This window comes from Eschscholzia californica, unplaced genomic scaffold (assembly GCF_041429995.1).
Source record: "Eschscholzia californica isolate CP2 unplaced genomic scaffold, dmEscCali1.0.p SCAF_1, whole genome shotgun sequence".
Taxonomy (NCBI): domain Eukaryota; kingdom Viridiplantae; phylum Streptophyta; class Magnoliopsida; order Ranunculales; family Papaveraceae; genus Eschscholzia; species Eschscholzia californica.
The window spans coordinates 6,122,377-6,141,463 of NW_028238198.1; the positions used below are offsets into that span (position 1 = coordinate 6,122,377).

Sequence of the window (19,087 nt, forward strand, 5' to 3'; positions counted from 1 at the left end):
CGAAAAATTTATTTAAACAAGAACCGCATGCGTCGAAGTAAACGTATTCCATGAATGAAACAACAAGTATTACACCTAAAAAACTAACCTAAATCTACTTGAACAAAACAAAACAAACCAAACCTAAATCTAATTGATTATCTACTATTAATATGTGTTGTTACTCCTAATAGTTTCAAACTTCCAGATAACAAAGAATTGAGAAAAAATAAGACAAAGTTGAGTTTTGAACTTGTGACCTCATGCTCATTTGGTAAGCTATTTACCAACTAAGCTACACAACTTTCTTTGAATCATTTTACATTGTCTAACTATTAGCCTTGGTTCGAAATTTAGGGGCCCCTCGGATAAAGAAAAAACGTTGTAGTTTGAGAGGGCCCGGTGCGACCGCACCGGTCGCACCCCCTCAAACACGCCCCTGGTGAAATAACTACTAGGAATTGCATTGAAGAATAACTGATCTTCGTAGTCGCAATTATTTCACATGTGCCAAACACAATCTTTGTGTTTTTGTAAACAATAGTAAATTTAAGGAGGTAAGCTCATTTACCCATCATTGAAGGGGGGTTAAAGACTAAAAATAAATTTTTATATATTAGTCTCTTTATCTATTCTCTCTCATGTTCATCTGCTTCACCATCATCACAGGTAGCCATCATCATCGACCCATCTATCTTCTGCTCTGCAAAATCCTTTTAGAGGGTTTCGCCTGAAGCTCTCGTCTAGTGTCAAAACCCTTGTCGCTGGTGGCCTTCAATCGAGGGTCCAAAACCCTTGTTGCCAGTGACCTTCGATGGAGGGTCCAAAAGCCTCGTCCATGGTGGTCGTTGATCATGGATCTAGAACCCAATTTCTACATACTGGTTTGGGATAATACTGTGGTCTCGTCCAATTGGTGCACTGTGGAAAGGTCCCTCTAGGATGCATAAGAGGGATGCTTTTAGCATAAGGGCGCGTTTAGAATTTCACAAAGAAGAGTGGAACTGTCTGTGAGCTGATTTGGGGTGATAGGAAGATTTCATTGTCTGATATCCACCCTTTCGTATCCCTCGTACCCAGGCGCGTGCAACCCTCTTCCTGCCCAAGGGCCTAGGGTCGACCACTGTTAGTCAGACACCCAATTGGCCCCACACCACCAATTGCTTTCTAATTTGGGCAGTCGAGTCTATGGTGTAGATTTTGGTGTTTCCTTGAGGACACAAGTAAATGCATAAGATACAAATATAAAAATGAAATAGAGTAAATCCATATCTATTAATAATTTCAAATCAATTCAAAGTGAATTACAATAGGAAAGAAAGAATTACTAGATATTAAAACAAATATAAATAGATAATCGTCAAACTAATATCCGTAAAACTCAAGGAATCATCTATACGATAATTTAATATAATCCTTATGTAGTAAGTGATGGAATGGTCTGTTTGTTCTTGAAGAAATTACTAGGATCGACTGTATTCTTCACAAGTACTAATCTTTCGAAGTTGAGCTTAAAATATTTATATCCCCAATTCTTTCCAGTAAAGTAACTAAATATACCATTCATGTTGTTGACACCCAAGTCAAGATCCTTGTAGTTTATGTAAGCAGATCTTGGGAATTTCGAAACATAAGAAGCCATCAAATCGTAGAACTTTCGAATCCAATCTATTTGTTTTTCAGAATCACTTTCTTGTTGCCAATTCGCGATATACAAGATATTGTAAATGTTACCTGCTCTATGCGGGTAAGGACTTTCGAATTCCAAAATTTCATTCATTTTTCCACCCAGTGGAGTCCATACCATCATTGGCGATAATGATTGTCCTTCAATATATCTTTTCCACATTTCTTCTAATCCAATCTCTGGTATTGGTTGAGTAACATAATCCGTTTTTATTTTGAGGAAGCTCTTTGTTACAGGATCTCGATCTAATAGCATTTCTAAAGGACTTCCAGGCGCGTAAAAGTAGACATGAGATTCGACCCAACTCATCTCTTTCGTGTCATTTCGTGTCAAACCCAACTCAGGAAAAGTAAATTCCATTAGTTCTAAGAGTTTATCAACTCCTCCAAGGAAAAATAAAGAGAATTGAGCTTGAACTGTTTTCGCACCTACTTGTTGAGTAGAATTAACTACAGATAATGTGATACCTATATAGAGGTCTTTATCGATTTTATCGGCAATATATTGCCATTTTGTTACTAGACTAGTTGCACCTTGGTCGACGACTCGGTTGACAGTGGCAACAGTCACAGTGGGTGGAACAGGAACTAACTTGACTTTCCATGAGAGAATAACAGCAAAACTTGAAGCTCCTCCTCCTCTAATAGCCCAAAATAGGTCTTCTCCCATGGTCTCTCTGTTAAGGATTTCGCCATTAACGTTAACGATTAGAGCATCAATGACTTGATCAGATGCAAGACCATATTTTCTCACCAAGGCCCCTATTCCACCTCCACTTAGATGTCCACCAACACCAACAGTAGGGCAAAACCCGGCCGGAAACCCTAAAGTCTTACTCTTCTCACCAATCCTATAATAAACTTCACCAAGGGTAGCGCCAGATTGAATCCATGCAGTGTTATCTTCTAGGTTAATAGTAACATTTCGAAAATTAACCAAGTCGACAAGTACATATGGACTATCAGATACATAAGACAGTCCTTCAACGTCATGACCACCGCTTCGAACTTTTAAGTCTAAACCATTTTTCTTGGAGCAAATAACAGCTGCTTGAATATGAATCTCATGGGTAGGTGTAAGTATAACTTCAGGTTTCGGCGAACTAGGTGTTAAAAATCTGAGGTTTCGTGCTGAGGATCGGAAAACAGTGGTGTAATTTGGACTAGTAGGAGTGTAAATGGGGACTGGGATGGATGGAAGTTGGAGAGAAAGACATTGAATGAAGTTGTTACCAATTGAACTTGTAGTAGTTTCAGAATAACAAGTTGAGAAGACAAGGAAAGAAAGGACAGAGATCAATACTGCAGATGATCTTGGTGAGATCTTCATATCTTTAATCTGATTTGTTTTTTTACTACTTTGTTTTGGTTTGGAAGATTGGGTTTCATTTATGTCTATTTATAGTTTGATAATATGTATGAATTTTCCATTATTTTATGATATATTAGGACTTTGAATTTCATTTTGAAGAGTTAGATCACCCAACTATTGAAAGAAACTCTTTGGGGAGTGGTTGGTTCGATACGATGTGGGTGTAGAGACACTTTCATATTTATACAAAGAAAACACTAAATAACTAAGCAATTCAACCCCCTAATAGACAAATCAATACTCAACAAAATTCATACCTCGATGAAATGTTTATCGAGTTAGGCCCATTACCGTCCCTTGGCTCCTGGCTCATCTAGCCATCAATAGTCATGTCCCCGCAAAACAGTACTCAATAATTAGGTCTAAAGAAAAATAACGCGTTCTACGACTCATTTTTATTTTTCGTTTGTAACAATAATAGCTTTAAGTTTGAACATTAAATTTCAATGTTGTCGAAAAATTAGTCTAAATGTGTAGTTGTAAAGTGGTGCATGAAAGGAACATGGATTTGATTAAAAAATTAGGTAGAATTTTAAAGAATTGGGGATGAACCCCATTTTTGTAGATTAAGAATAGTTCAAATGATATTATAACTGAGATACCTTAATTCAATAGTTTAATCTTTCGTATTAACACGATATCTATTTTCAGGTATAATTTAGGTTTTGTTTGGTAATCTCATTCCAAACAAATCATAATAATAATTAACAAAAAACACTTATAACAGATTTTTGAATTAGTCCATGGTAGTTGGAGAGGGATGAACTAAGAAGATAGATTTATACTTAAAGAAAGTCAAACAGTTGAAAACACAAAACCTAGTTGTTGATTAATGGCTTTTGATTGGTTGTTAACAAGTCAGATTTAGTTAGTAGGCACAAGAGTGGGTGTAACTAAGAACAGAATAATTTATTTTTTTTTGAAAGGGTGGCCATCAAGAAATCCGTTTACCCTTTCCTATTCTTTGTGAACCATGGTTAAGATTATTAGGTCAATGTCAAACTAATTTTGTCTTGGTGGTAATATATTTGTATTTTTAATAGAGAGACTAGATTTCGAGTCTTTGACTTGGTGGTAATATATTTGTATGTTTAATAGAGAGACTAGATTTCGAGTCTTACGGTCTATAAAAAAGAGGTTTATTTGGTCAACAAGGCTTGGTGGCTGGACGTGAAGAACATCTTCGTCGAAGGAAAGCATGCGAAATATCAACTTGGTGGCTAGATAAGGCAATTGAAGACTGCGATATAGAGAATGGTGGAGATTGTGGCAACGTCAATGAGATTACTCAAAGCTTTTGAGAAATTTTATGAAGAAGAACCCCCCTATGGTTCCTCAGCTGACACAGTTCTGGAGGAAAAAGGAGAGAAGATCAAGATCAATGTATTTTTTTTTTGGTAAGATCGCAGTTGTACTCTGGAACGTTGGTTTTGACACGTCCAAATATGGGTCAAGTAGTTTCTTCTTTACGGTCACATCATATAACAAGTAGACGTGTCTAAGAACGGGCGGAGTGTGAGAATAGTCTCACATGGGAGAATGGGTAACTAGCAATCAAGAATATAAAGTATAGGTCCTCTCCACTCATTGCCGATTGGTTTTGAGTTGGATGACCACAAACTTAACACGGAGGACACTGGTTTTCTAACATTTCCACTATAAAATGCACCTACTAATAGATAACAAAACGAATTGCACAAAAAGAAAATAAGATGAAACAATTTTCTCAAGCTTTAATCATTTTATTATACAACAAATCAAGAATCAATCTAGGAAAACATCATCTTACAATTCAATACCCACACAGGATTATAGAAGAAGAATATCACACGAACATGTCATTTGAAATATCGGGTTTAACTTTTTCATTTCATGAAGTATAAGGTGGAATGCTTTGCTTGTTCTTGAAAAAATTCCCCGGATCAACTACGCTTTTCACATGTACTAATCGCTTGAAATTAAGCTTAAAGTATTTATTTCCCCAAATCTTCGCATTTACGTAACTGAATGAACCATTTTTGTTATACTTATTTACTCCAAGGTCAAGATCCTTGTAGTTGAGATATGCAGTTCTTGGGAACTTAGAGACATATGGCGTCATGTAATTGTATAATTTTCTAGTCCAACCAATCTCCTTTCTTGAATCACTTTCTTGTAGCCAATTCGCTCCGTACATAAGATTGTAAATATTTCCGGCTCTGTGTGGGTAAGGAATTTCATACTCTGGAATCTCGTTCATCCTTCCACCGAAAGGAATCCATAACATGTTCGCTAAAGCTCCCCCTTCCTTAAATATTTTCCATAATCCTTCCAATCCGTCTTTCGATATTGGTTCCTTTACATAATCATTCTTTATTTTGAAAAAGCTTTTCCTAATAGGATCTCTATCCAATAATAGTTCTAAAGGACTACCACGTGCGTAAAAGTAGACATGAGATTCAACCCAACTCATTTCGGTGGTGTCATTACGCTTCAAACCTAACTCTGGGAAGTTAGCTTCCATTAGTTTTAGTAGTTTTTCGACACCTCCAAGATACAAGAAGGAGAATTCAGCTTGCACTGTTTTTTCACTCACAATGCTAGAATTAACTAGAGTAAATGTGAGTCCAATATAGAGATTTATGTCGATTTTATCTGCAATATATTGCCACTTATGAACAAGGTTTGTCGCACCTTGTTCTAATGTTCGATCCACTATAGCGACGGTCACAACAGGTGGAACAGGAACTAACTTGACTTTCCATGAGAGAACAACTCCAAAGCTTGATGCTCCCCCACCTCTAATAGCCCAAAATAGTCCTTTACCCATTGTTCTTTTGTCAAGAATTTTGCCATCAACATTAATAAAGCGAGCATCTATAACTTGATCAGCAGCAAGGCCGTATTTTCGGACCAATGAACCGAACCCACCTCCACTAAAATGTCCACCAACTCCCACAGTAGGGCAAAACCCGGCCGGGAAGCCAAGGGTCTTGCTTGAATTCCCAACTGCATAATAAACTTCGCCGAGAGTAGCACCAGCTTGAACCCAAGCAGTTTTATCTTTTAGGTTAACTTTAACCTTTCGGTAATTGACTAAGTCAACGATAATGAATGGATAATCAGATACATACGAAAGACCTTCAAGGTCATGGCCTCCGCTTCGGACTTTAAGGTCTAATCCGAGTTTTCTTGAGCAAATAACAGCTGCTTGAACATGGGATTCATGAGAAGGTGTAATAATAAATAGTGGTTTCGGTGAAGTTGGCTGCAAAAATCTGAGGTTTCTTGCTGAGGATCTCAAAATTGTTACATAACTAGTAGTGTTAGGGGTGTGAATAGGGATTGGATTTGAAGATTGTTGATGGGAAAGGCAATGAATAAAGTTTTCATGAACTGAAGTTGAGATGACCCAAGAAGTTGAGAATACAAGGACAGAGATAAAGATTGGATGTATGGTAAATCCTGAGAGCATCCCCATGATTTCTAAATATTTCTGTGTTTAAGGTGTGGTTAAGTAGTATCTATTTATAATCCAATGCTAACCGCGTAATTATATATTTAATTTGATACATAATCTTAATTTATTTCCTTTCACGTTACGTGATCGAATTTCGATTAGTATTCTAATATGTAGTTTAGACTTTGAAGTATATTAATTGAGAAATGACATGATAAACCATTTTGAACCATAAAAAATAAGTTAAAGACGTTTGAACAATGCATGATTAGAAATAAATGGATTGAATATTATAAATAACTGCGTTTACTTATTCAAGGCTGATAGTTTCTGCGACCACAATCCCTGCTGAATCCCTACAGGCGTATGTGACCGGACAGGTTTTAGATACATAGAGCTCTCATCCTGTCCAGCCACGTACCTCGGTCGTGATTCAATCGAGATTATGGCCAAACAGAGTTCCATTGTCCTTATTTTGTTTGTGTTTTAATTGTAGAAAATTTGCCCTGTTTCTGTATGTGGCTGGTTTGTCTCTTTCAACTAAGAAAGTGGAGTTCCTTCATTCTTGATTGAGTTTTAGTAGAATCACCATATCGATGTGAGAATAGTCCCGCATAGGAGAAAGGCTATCTAGCAACCAAGACTATTGATAAAAGCTAGAGAGAAAATGAAATAGTTCTCTAAATCACTCAAAAAGATATATGATTCATTATTGAAGTTCTTAGCTTCTTATAAGCTTTACAATTCTGTTATAGAGAGAGAGAGAGAGAGATTCATTCGGTTATAACCATAACTAACTAGTTTGTTAGAATAGTTAGTTATGGTTATTATTTCGTTATATCTATAGGCACCTCAGTCTATCTCTCATTTACACTTTAGTTACACCATCTCTTACATTATTCTTTGTAATTGTAACACTCTGTTTACACTTCTAATACCTTCACTGTCATGGCCCCTCAAGTTGATGGGTCGAACAGGACCATTAACTTGTTTCGAAGAGAGATAAAGAGCTCCTTAGATAGTCCTTTAGTAAGCAAATCTACAGGCTGCTCCAAAGAGGAGGGAATATGCCTAATTTCAAGCTGGCCTGAAGCAACTAAATCTCTCACAAAATGGTAATCAACTTCAATGTGCTTAGTTCTAGCATGACATATAGGATTAGCAGCTATGTTCTTTGCCCCCAAATTATCACAATAAGCAACAGTTGAAGACTTAGCAACAGTTGGTTGTTTCTTAGAACACCAAGAGACAAGAGATTGACCAAGTACAACACATAACCCACTTGTAGATCTTCTTGAATCAGGGCAGCCATCCCAATCTGAATCTGAATAACACCTTAGTTTGGAAACATCACCAGGTGTAATTGTAATCCCACAATCAATGGTTCCTTTTACATATCTAAGAATTTTCTTCATGAGTTGAACATGAGAAGACCTAGGTGCTTGCATGCACTGAGCAGCATAGTTCACAGCATAGGCTAAGTCTGGCCTTGTCATGGTGAGGTATTGAAGACCACCTATAATGCTTCTGTAAAAAGTAGGATCAGAGACAATGATGCCATCAGATGCTGAGAGTCGATTCCCACTTGTTACTAGTGTAGTACTTGGTTTACAATCTAGCAAATCAGCTTTTTTAAGTAATCCAAGAGCATACTTCTTTTGTGTAAGGAATAGGGCAGAAGAAGATGATGTAGCTACCTCAATTCCCAAAAAGAAGTGAAGAGGTCCCAACACTTTCATAGCAAACTCTTTGGTAAGAGTGTTTATAAGAGAAGTCATATGAGTATCACTGCTACCAGTCAGAATTATGTCATCAACATAAAGAAGCAGTACCATCATAGCAGAAGAAGTAGTTTGTATGGACATGGAATGATCATGAACACTCCTCTTAAACCCAAGTGAGAGCAAAAAAGAACCAAATCTTTGAAACCAAGCTCTAGTAGCTTTTTTCAATCCATATAAGCTCTTATGAAGATGGCAGACATAAGAAGGATATTCTGAATCAATAAAGCCTTGGGGTTGGGTCATGAACACATTTTCTTGAAGAAGACCATGCAAAAAGGCATTTGAAACATCTAATTGTTGTATTTTCCATCCATTAGAGACAGCCACATTTAGAACAGTCCTTATAGTAGCAGCTTTCACTACTGGACTAAAAGTTTCAGAGTAGTCTAAACCATCCTTTTGATGATAACCCTTGGCAACCAATCTAGCTTTATACCTTTCAACTGAACCATCAGACTTGTATTTTACTTTAAACACCCACTTACAACCCAATAGATTCATAGAGGAATCAGGAGGAACAAGTGACCAAGTTCCATTTCTTTGTAAAGCTTGAAACTCCTCTTTCATGGCATTTACCCATTTTGGATCAGAAGCAGCCTCTTTGTAAGTAGAGGGTTCCTTATGATGAAGTAATAGGGTAAGAAAGGACTGAGAAATTGGATGTCTAATTGATAAATGAGAAATGTAATCAGGAATGCTTTTGGGTTTAGAGATTCCATTTCTTAATCTAGTAATCATTCTGTGACTTGGTTCAGGTGCAGAAGATTCAGTAGCAGAGGTGCTAAGCTGTGGTGACTCTTCAATTATTGGACTATTTGAAGTATTTGAAGGTATAGATGCTAAAGGCAATTGTAAAGTAATAGGTGGATTTTCAGAAGTAGAGCTAGAAATGGCAGACTCAGCAAATGGAAATGTAGTTTCTTCAAAGACTACATTCCTTGAGATATATATCTTATGAGACTCTAAGTCTAAACACTTATAGCCTTTGTGAGAAGAGCTATATCCAATGAAGGCACACCTAGAAGACTTTGGACTAAGTTTGTCTTGCCTAATAGCTCCTAAATGTGGATAACACAAGGAACCAAAGGTTTTCAAAAGAGAATAATCAGGAGGTTTATTGAACAATATCTCATAAGGAGACTTACTTTGAAGAAGTCTGTTGATGGTGAAGACAACAGCTGAAAATGCCTTAAACCAATAGCATTTTGGTAGATTAGATTGAAATAATAATGAATTGCCCATTTCAGTAATTTGCCTGTTTCTCCTTTCAGCTCTTCCATTTTGCTGAGGAGTATAAGGACAAGAACTTCTAGGAAGAATACCACATTGATCCAAGTAAGCTTTGAAATCACCCTTAGTCAATTCCAAAGCACCATCACTTTGGAAATACTTAATAGAAGTTGAGAAGAGATTCTCATTAGTAGTCTTGAATAATTTGAAGTATTTGAGACTGTCAGACTTATATTTCAGAGGGTAAATCCAAAGAAACCTACTGAAATCATCTAGAAACAAGATAAAATACTTTTCACCATCAACACTAACCTCAGGAGAAGGACCCCAAATATCACAATGAATTAGATACATGGGAGATTCAGTATAGCTCTCTGAGTTAGGAAAAGGTAGTAATTTACTTTTAGCTAATGAGCAAGGATGGCAAAGATTCTTAGAAGGCTTATCTTGTACTGAAATCAACTTGTTTCTTGAGAGAAGATGAATAATAATATCTGAGGTATGACCTAATCTAGTGTGCCAAACTGAAAATGGAGCAGCTAAAGAAACTACATAGGCACATTGAGAATCATCTTCTTGTATCCCAAATGTGATAGGATATAGATGATTTCTTACTAACCCCTCATTTAAAACATCATCAGACCATAAGTCCCTAATTTGATAGCCCCATGGTGTAAATTTCAGTGAACATTGATTATCATATGTGAACTTTAAAATAGATAGAAGATTCCTCTTGAGGTTGGGGACATATAGCACATTGAACAAATCAAAATTGTAGTTTTGAGTATGGATTTGAGCATTACCTATAGCAGCAATAGAGATGGACAGACCATTTCCCTCCATTACAGAATCTGATCCCTTATAGACTTGCTGATCAATGATAGTAGTAGGATCATTTGTCATATGGCTTGTGGCACCAGTATCAGCCAGCCACACTTTTTCAATGACAGTGTTAAGAACTTCATTAGAAATCAAGTCATTTGAAGGTAATATGACTACCATATTAGCCTCTTCAGTAGAAAGCTCATCTGAATTATAGTCAAAATATGACTCACATAATTCCTCCTCTGTTGGAGAACATTTTTCCCTTTTGTCATTTTTACATTCTTTTGTACTTTCATACAGATGGATTCCAGCAAAGTTACCCTTGTTAGGCTTGAATTGCTGTGAAAATCTTCTTTGAGATTGATTTATATCAGTTTTACTTTGTGTACTCTTGATGGAGTCATCAGGAGCATACCTGTATCTACATTTGGAGGCAAAATGCCCCCATCTCTTACATATGCCACAAGGCACAGTAGAGAAGTCAAATTCAGAGGTTGATTCTCCTAAATTTTGACTAAAAGAGGAAGATGCTCTATTATTCTGAGAAGAAGAAGGTTTACCTTGATCTCCATGATAATAATTCCTACTAGGTTGATTAGATTGGATAGATCGATTGGAATTATAAGGTCTTACACCATATTTTGGAGGAAGATTCTTTACATAATAAGCAGAAGGTTCATCATCATGAGATTGAGTCTTCATCCATTGTTCATGGTGAATAATTCGAGTTCTAAGTTCAGCAAAGGAAATAGGAGCTTCTCTATTATGAATAGCAATGACAAAAGGACTATACTCCTTTCCTAGACCTTTGAGAACAATACGACTAAGTTCCTTATCAGATAATCTTTCATTAACAGCTACTAATGAATCAGATAAAGCTTTTACCTTTCGAAGATAATCGGTTGCAGAAGAATCACCTCTTTTAAGATGTTGAATTTGTTCTCGAAGTGAAGCTATCTTTGCTTCATACTCTTCAATATAATTGAGCTCAAGATACCTCCAAATTTCTCTAGAGGTTTGAAGACCTAGAACATCAGCAGAGATCGAATGAGTTTCATACATGATTTAACGAAATTATCAGTTTTCCTCCATTGGAGATAAAGAGGATTTGGAATTTCGATATGATTATCAACAATTGATTTTGCTGGAGGAACAATAGAGCCATCAACAAAACCAAATAGATCAGTACTGATCAAAATAGCTTCGAATTGATCTTTCCAAATTAAGAAATTTGATCCATCAAGCTTTTCAGAAACAAAACTCGCAATATTTGATATGGAAGTATTTGGTGAAGACAAGTTTGGAGATGAAACCGATTGTGAAGATTGAGAGGCCATTAGAGATCAAAGAAGAAGGAATTCACACTTTCTAGTGAGAGAAAGAGGAATTTGAGGAATAAGAAGAATAGAAAAAAAAAATCACTGGCTCTTATACCATGATAAAAGCTAGAGAGAAAATGAAATAGTTCTCTAAATCACTCAAAAAGATATATGATTCATTATTGAAGTTCTTAGCTTCTTATAAGCTTTACAATTCTGTTATAGAGAGAGAGAGAGAGAGAGAGAGAGATTCATTCGGTTATAACCATAACTAACTAGTTTGTTAGAAAAGTTAGTTATGGTTATTATTTCGTTATATCTATAGGCACCTCAGTCTATCTCTCATTTACACTTTAGTTACACCATCTCTTACATTATTCTTTGTAATTGTAACACTCTGTTTACACTTCTAATACCTTCACTGTCAACTATCATGTCTAGATCTTGTTCACTCATTTCCAATTAGTCTTGAGTTGGATGACCACCAACTTAACAATCGACAACTTTTCTCATATTTAAATTTTTTTTAGGTGTCTTGTACACATGATTATTTAACATAGCATGTTTACTTGCTTAAAGGAGCTAATAATATTTGATAAGAGAGGACATTTGATAGGTGTCTTCTTACACTTGATTATTTACTGGCTTAAAGTTGCATTATCCCAAACCTCCTAGCATTAGAATTTGTAAAATCAAGTCTTAGGTAATTCTTTCCTCCCAAGATGGTTTTCAAGGAGAGTATGGTCTTGGCTCTAACATGATATCAAGCTAGGGTTTAAAAGATGACCGCAGTTTCATAACTTTAGTTGGAGGGAGAGTGCGTGACAAGTCTCGGGCATTGGCGTTGAAGGGCCGTATTATGAGAAGTAACTAAGCCTTGGACAATCCTTCCCTTGTAAGTCGGTTTTGAGAGAAGACAATAAATTTAAGTGCCAGGATTTGGATTTGAGTTTGAATGTATATCCTTATCACGTTCAAACTCCCGAAAACCTAATTTGTTTCATTTTTTTTAGAGTAGGCAAAATAGTTTCATTGATCAAAGAAAAGCAGGGTGGTAGCTAAGGAGGCTAACCATCCCGAAAACCTAATTTATTTCACTAGTTGATAGCAGTTTAACATAAAACGCCGAAGTTAAGTTCTAGAGATTACATCTTCACTAAGCATTATAATTTTGAAACTACCTCTAACACACATTAGTAGTCTCAATTACAACATTTTAACCCTTCTTTCCCTCATCCTTATATTTATTTGAAAGCAAAAGGTGGAATACTTTGTTTGTTCCTAAAAAAGTTTTCGGGATCAACCATATTCTTCACTTTCACTAATCTTTCGAAATTACCCTTAAAGTATTTAGTTCCCCATATCCTCGCATTCAAGTAGTTGAAGAAACCATTTACGTTTGTATTTTTTCCCAAATCAAGATCGTTGTAGTTGAGATATGCAGTTCTAGGGGACTTAGAAACGTACGGAGTCATATAACTATACAACTTTTGAATCCAATCTATCTGCAATTTTGATTCACTTTCTTGTACCCAATTTGCTCCATACATAATATTGTAAATATTTCCAGCTCTATGTGGGTAAGGACTTTCAAACTCCGAAATTTCGTTCATTCTTCCACCAAAAGGAGTCCATAACATTGTCGCTACTCGTTCTTCTCCTTCCATAAATCTTCTCCACAACCCTTCCAATCCACTTTCCGGTATTGGTTCCTTTACATAATCAGATTTCACTCTAAGGAAACTCTTTCTTATAGGATCTCTATCTACTAAAAGTTCTGAAGGACTTCCACGAGCGTAAAAGAAGATATGAGATTCAACCCATCTCATTTCGGTGGTGTCATTAAGTGTCAAACCTAACTCTGGAAAGGTAGACTCCATTATCTCGAGTAGTTTGTTCACACCTCCAAGATACATGAAAGAGAACTCAGCTTTCACTGTTTTCTTCCCCGTTACGCTAGGATTAACCAAAGTAAACGTGAGCCCGATATAGAGGTCTACATCGATTTTATCAGCAAGATATTGCCACTTATCGACAAGCTTTGTTGCACCTTGCTCTAAGGTTCTGTCGACTATGGCAACGGTCACAACAGGTGGAACGGGAACTAACTTGACTTTCCATGCGAGAACAACTCCGAAACTCCACGCTCCTCCACCTCTAATAGCCCAAAAGAGTTCTTCTCCCATCGTTTCTTTGTTAAGAATTTTTCCATCAGCATTAACTATTTGAGCATCAATGACTTGATCAGCTGCAAGGCCATATTTTCGTACCATTGTACCAAACCCACCACCACTAAAATGTCCACCAACACCCACAGTAGGGCAAAACCCCGCCGAGAAACCTAGGGTTTGGCTTTTACTTGCTACTGCATAATAAAGTTCGCCAACAGTAGCACCACCTTGAACCCAAGCAGTATTATCTTCAAGATTAACATCGATATTTCGATAATTTACCATGTCAAGAATGACAAATGGATTATCTGATATATAAGAAAGCCCTTCAACATCATGACCTCCGCTTCGAACTCTTAAATCGAAACCATGTTTCCTAGAGCAAATAACAGCTGCTTGAACTTGGGATTCATGGGTAGGTGTAATGATTGATAAGGGTTTTGGAGAAGTTGGTTGCAAGAATCTTAGGTTTCTTGCAGAAGATCTCAAAATTTCAGAATAGTTGGCAGTGTTTGGGGTGTAAACAGGGATTGGATTGGAAGTTTGTATTTGGTGGGAAAGGCACTGAATGAAGTCCTCATGAAGTACAGCTGAAATGACTAAAGAAGTTGAGAGCAAAAGGTAAGGGAAAATTGAGACCAATATTGCAGATGCTTTTGATGAGATCCCCATCTCTTCCCTTTGCTTGTTTCAAGTTTGATTTGAAGATTGTCTATTTATAGTCAAATAAACCGCCTCCTTTTTAATTTTTTTTTTTTTAAAAAAACAAGTTATGGTCATGATTTTTATAGTCATTTTGTTTCTGCACAAACAGATCATTAAAATAAGAAAAAACTCTTTAGAGATGTGACTAGTCTTAGACGACCCTCCAAAAACATATCCTATTGTTATAAGTTGAAATAAAGCATATAAGATTGTTGCATTTATCACGTATTGATCTAACTCTAGTGTTCCAAGTAAACCAATAGGTAGTAAGCGTAATTTACCTTTTTTTTTTTTTGATGAGATCGTAAATTACCTAACTCTGATATATATTTTTTTCCGAGAGGACAAAAAACTATGAAATGACCCGACATACCAAAGGAACTCCTTAGAGGTGTGGCTGTACTCTGAGATCCCCTTAGGTGCGGCATTGTTCATTGACCAAAACACATATCTTATTGTACATGAAGTGAATTAGAGCTCATGCATGTGACTCTTGAATTCATAATGTGTTCGTTTAGTACTAATACTATATTAAGTTTGTCGACTTCCATCTCAAACGAATTAGCAGCGAGCTGAAATTCCCCAAGTCATGTCAAAAGATAGAATTAACAAATAACTGTCAATATAACATTATTACATATAATAATGTGATTAATATGTCATGAGGATAGCATAGACGCAGACTTCTTAATGTAAACTGCGCTCTTTAGGACTTGAACCCATAACCTCTTGGTTACTTTAAGAGTTTGAATTCTTAATGTAAACCACGGTCTTCAAGATTGAACTGAAGCACCATTTTTTTTATCGAGCCAGCTTGTCCCCCATTTGAATGCAAATATAATAAATGCTACAGACGTAGTAATTTCCTAATCCAACTATACAGTACAGACGTGGCGATCTTGAATTTCTTATTAAGCAAGGAGAGATTCATAGGGAAACAAAAAGTTTACACTTATTTACCTAATGACAATTTCATTGAAGTGGGAAGTTACGAAATTAATTGTTGAATGACTTATTTGTTTTGACGTAGTAACCTAAATGTCTGTTAGTCAATCAATTATGTAAGTCATTTCCTGCAATATAAGTCATTGACGTTTAGACAACAACTTTGAGTACGTAATAAATTCTTTCTATTTTTTAACTGAGAAATTTCAGAATGAGTAAAAACCGTCGAGTAAAATCAACCGTTAATTTTAGAAATTAAGAAGAATTTATCAAGTAGAATAAACTTGTGATAAATATACAGAATAAGACAACCCAAACTAAAAAGATTTTCTCTCAACAAAAAAAAAACTAAAAAGATTTTTGTTGGAGAAAGTCAGCCCTAAACTATTAAATAGGATATCAACTGGAAACAATAACGTCGAGATGGAAGCATATTAATGAACATTAAGCCTAAAGCATTGAATACCATAACATGATCAACCTGAAATAATTGGCTTGTATTCCATTCGAAAACTAATTTAACCAGAAAATCTGGATCATTGACCACGAAGTCTGGTTCCTCTGGTGAATAGTCAACCCTAATTTTCATATTCCATCTGGGATTTTGTTTTCCATTTATTTCTAGCATATTTGCGACCACTCCTTGATGTCCGTCGGAAAAAGTCCGTCACAATTAGCCCGCTTTTTGTAGTGGCTACTTTTGTCACTCGCACTACGCTCAACTATTTGTTACTATATAGATAGGTAAGAAAATATTGTAGCAAAACTATTTCTCAATGTTAAAATATTGTTAGATAAACTGTCATAGCTAATGCGGTCGAAAATATTATTCCTAATCGTAATCAGTACTCTAGACAAAGATGAACATTTGATCAAGATAAACACTCTAGACTAAGTTAGACGAGGATTGGACTCTTGGGTTTTTTGTATCAAAGTTTTCATTTTTTTTTATGAAAAATGCTATTCAACTCGAAAATGAGGCCGACTACAGGACGAAAGGTGATGTAGGCGGCACCCATTGGACATACCATGTAGAAAGAGAAATAACATGTCCAATGGATGCTGACCACAGCCACCTTCGGCTAACATTGTGGTCGACTCTATTTTTTGGACCAAATAGCACCTCTCTTTGTTAATCTAATTTTTACACGTTTATTTTGGGTTTTATCATTTGATTTAATGATGGAGATTGTTATGTCCCGTTGGCTTAATTCTCGTTGAAAACCAGCTCGCAAATCTGCTTTGGAAGTTTTATACACACTTCACAAATTTGGTTGTTCGAAGGCGCCTTTAGCAGTAACTTTCATGTGGGAAGGGGCCCATTACCAACAATGAGTCCTCGGTGAAGAATTCTCTTATCTACTTTGCAAGTTCTAAGGCCCAAATCGCGCGAGGTAACACTAATAGAGACTACTTAAGACTTATCAAAGAATACAAAATCTGAAAACAACCGGCCTTCGTACACTGCCTGATAAAGTGAGCCAAACTTCATAGCAGATGACCTGATTTTGATCCACTTTTTCTAGCAGAGTCTCATTTTCAGAAAACACTAATAAACTAGAAGTTAAATAAGACATTAAACCATTAATGGAGTTTTTATTACTCATCAATTTCTCCACAAAGCCAATACAATGTGCATGAGTAATAGATTTAGGGTATTGCCTCTAAACTTAGTTGGGCTCTTTATTTTTATTAAAAATGCCATAAGAAACCTAGCGAATAACAGGCGGAATACTTTGTTTATTCTTGAAGAAATTACCAGGATCAACTTTAGTCTTCACGTTTACTAGTCGCTCGTAGTTGCCTTTAAAATATTTAGTACCCCAATTCCTTCCATTTAGGTAGCTAAACACACCATTTGCATTGCTACCTAGGTCAAGATCCTTATAATTAATGTACGAGCTTCTTGGAAACATCGATACGTACGGAGTCATGTAATCATAGAAACTTCTTAACCATCTTATATGTTGGTCTGATTCTTTATCGTCTATCCAGCCCACAACGTACAAAATATTGTATATGTTTCCTACTCGATGTGGGTACGGAATTTGGAACTCTGGTATCTCATTCATTCTTCCACCCATTGGAGTCCATAGCATCGTCGGAAACTCATTACCTTCTAACAACTTTTTCCATATTCCTTCCAAAGCCATTGATGATATTGGTATCCTTACATAATCACTTTTGACCTTGAGGAAGATCTTAGTTTGAGGATCATCTCTGTCTAGTAAAACTTCTCTAACAGGTCTTCCGCGAGAATAAAAGTAGGCGTGAGTTTCGACCCAACTCATTTCGGTAGTGTCATTTCGTGCCAAACCTAGCTCTGGGAAGCTAAATTGCATTAGTCGAAGAAGTTCATCGACTCGTCCAAGAAACATGAAAGAAAATGATACTTGTACTGTTCTTTGTGTGGTTTGTGTAGAAGTACTAACAACTGCAATTGTGACACCGATATAGAGATCTTTAGTGACTTTATCAGCAATGAATTGCCATTTTTGAACAAGGTTCGTTGCTCCTTGTTCTAGTGTTCTATCAATTGTAGCAACTGTCACAATAGGTGTAACAGGAACTAAATTGATTTTCCATGAAGTTATAGCTGCAAAACTTGAACCTCCTCCACCCCGTATCGCCCAAAATAGATCTTCACCCATTGACTTTCTATCAAGAATTTGGCCATCCGCGTTAACTAAGCGAGCATCAATGACTTGATCAGCTGCAAGGCCATATTTTCGTACGAGAGTACCGAACCCACCACCACTAAAATGTCCACCAACACCCACAGTAGGGCAAAACCCGGCCGGGAAACCTAATGTCTTGCTCTTTTCAGAAATTTCGTAATAAACTTCTCCAAGATTTGCACCGGCTTGAACCCATGCAGTATTATCTTGTAAGTTAATGTTAATGGTTCGAAAATTAATCAAATCGGCTATTATAAATGGATTATCAGACACATAAGATAGACCTTCTACGTCATGACCTCCGCTTCGAATTTTTAGGTCTATACCTTGTTTTCTACAACAAATAACAGAAGCTTGAATGTGGGATTCATCTGAAGGTAGAATTATAAGGAGAGGTTTAGGATTTTGGGGTGTTACGAATCGAAGGTTTCGAGCAGAAGATAAAAGGATTGGTGTAAATGAAGAACTATTTTGTGTGTGAATTGGAATTGGAAGGGTTGTGTTTTGGAGGGAAAGGCATTGTATGAAGTTATCCTCAATTGTACTTGAAATTGAACAAGTAATCAAGAACATAAAGAAAGAAAGTAGAAAAAGTAAAAGTATTGAGAACCCCATAATGGTTTCTTTCTTGTGTTCTTGTTTGATGATTCAAATATATGATCAGAGTTTGGCTATTTATAATCCTTCAAGGAATGAAAGATATACATATATTCTAAGTACATGCATTATGCATCTTTCCAACTGTAGTCTCTATATGTTGAAAAATCCTAACAACTAACTGTTATGATCAAGAGTTGGATCTTTTTTCTTCTTTTCAAATAATGAAGATGGGATGCAAAGAAAATAATAAAATTTTGTAAAATCGATTAATTATGTATGAAACTGCAGTATAAGCTAATCGGGGTCCAATGGTGACGTATCTGATACTGTCCCTAATTAACCGTCACAGCACGG

The 19,087-nt window shown here is 36.3% G+C and overlaps 4 pseudogenes across 3 annotated transcripts; all 4 read right to left on the reverse strand.

The window, feature by feature from the left end:
* Positions 1 to 1,235: 1,235 nt before the first annotated feature.
* Positions 1,236 to 3,040, reverse strand: LOC147563604 (tetrahydroberberine oxidase pseudogene; annotated as a pseudogene). Its single transcript, XR_015236565.1, has one exon. The product of XR_015236565.1 is annotated as a tetrahydroberberine oxidase pseudogene (transcript).
* A 1,718-nt stretch (positions 3,041 to 4,758) lies between these two features.
* On the reverse strand, positions 4,759 to 6,514 carry LOC147563605 (tetrahydroberberine oxidase pseudogene; annotated as a pseudogene). The gene has a single exon (XR_015236567.1). The product of XR_015236567.1 is annotated as a tetrahydroberberine oxidase pseudogene (transcript).
* Positions 6,515 to 12,666: 6,152 nt separating this feature from the next.
* Positions 12,667 to 14,482, reverse strand: LOC147563606 (tetrahydroberberine oxidase pseudogene; annotated as a pseudogene). Its single transcript, XR_015236568.1, has one exon. The product of XR_015236568.1 is annotated as a tetrahydroberberine oxidase pseudogene (transcript).
* A 2,685-nt stretch (positions 14,483 to 17,167) lies between these two features.
* On the reverse strand, positions 17,168 to 18,748 carry LOC147563607 (tetrahydroberberine oxidase pseudogene; annotated as a pseudogene).
* Between the last annotated feature and the right edge of the window lie 339 nt (positions 18,749 to 19,087).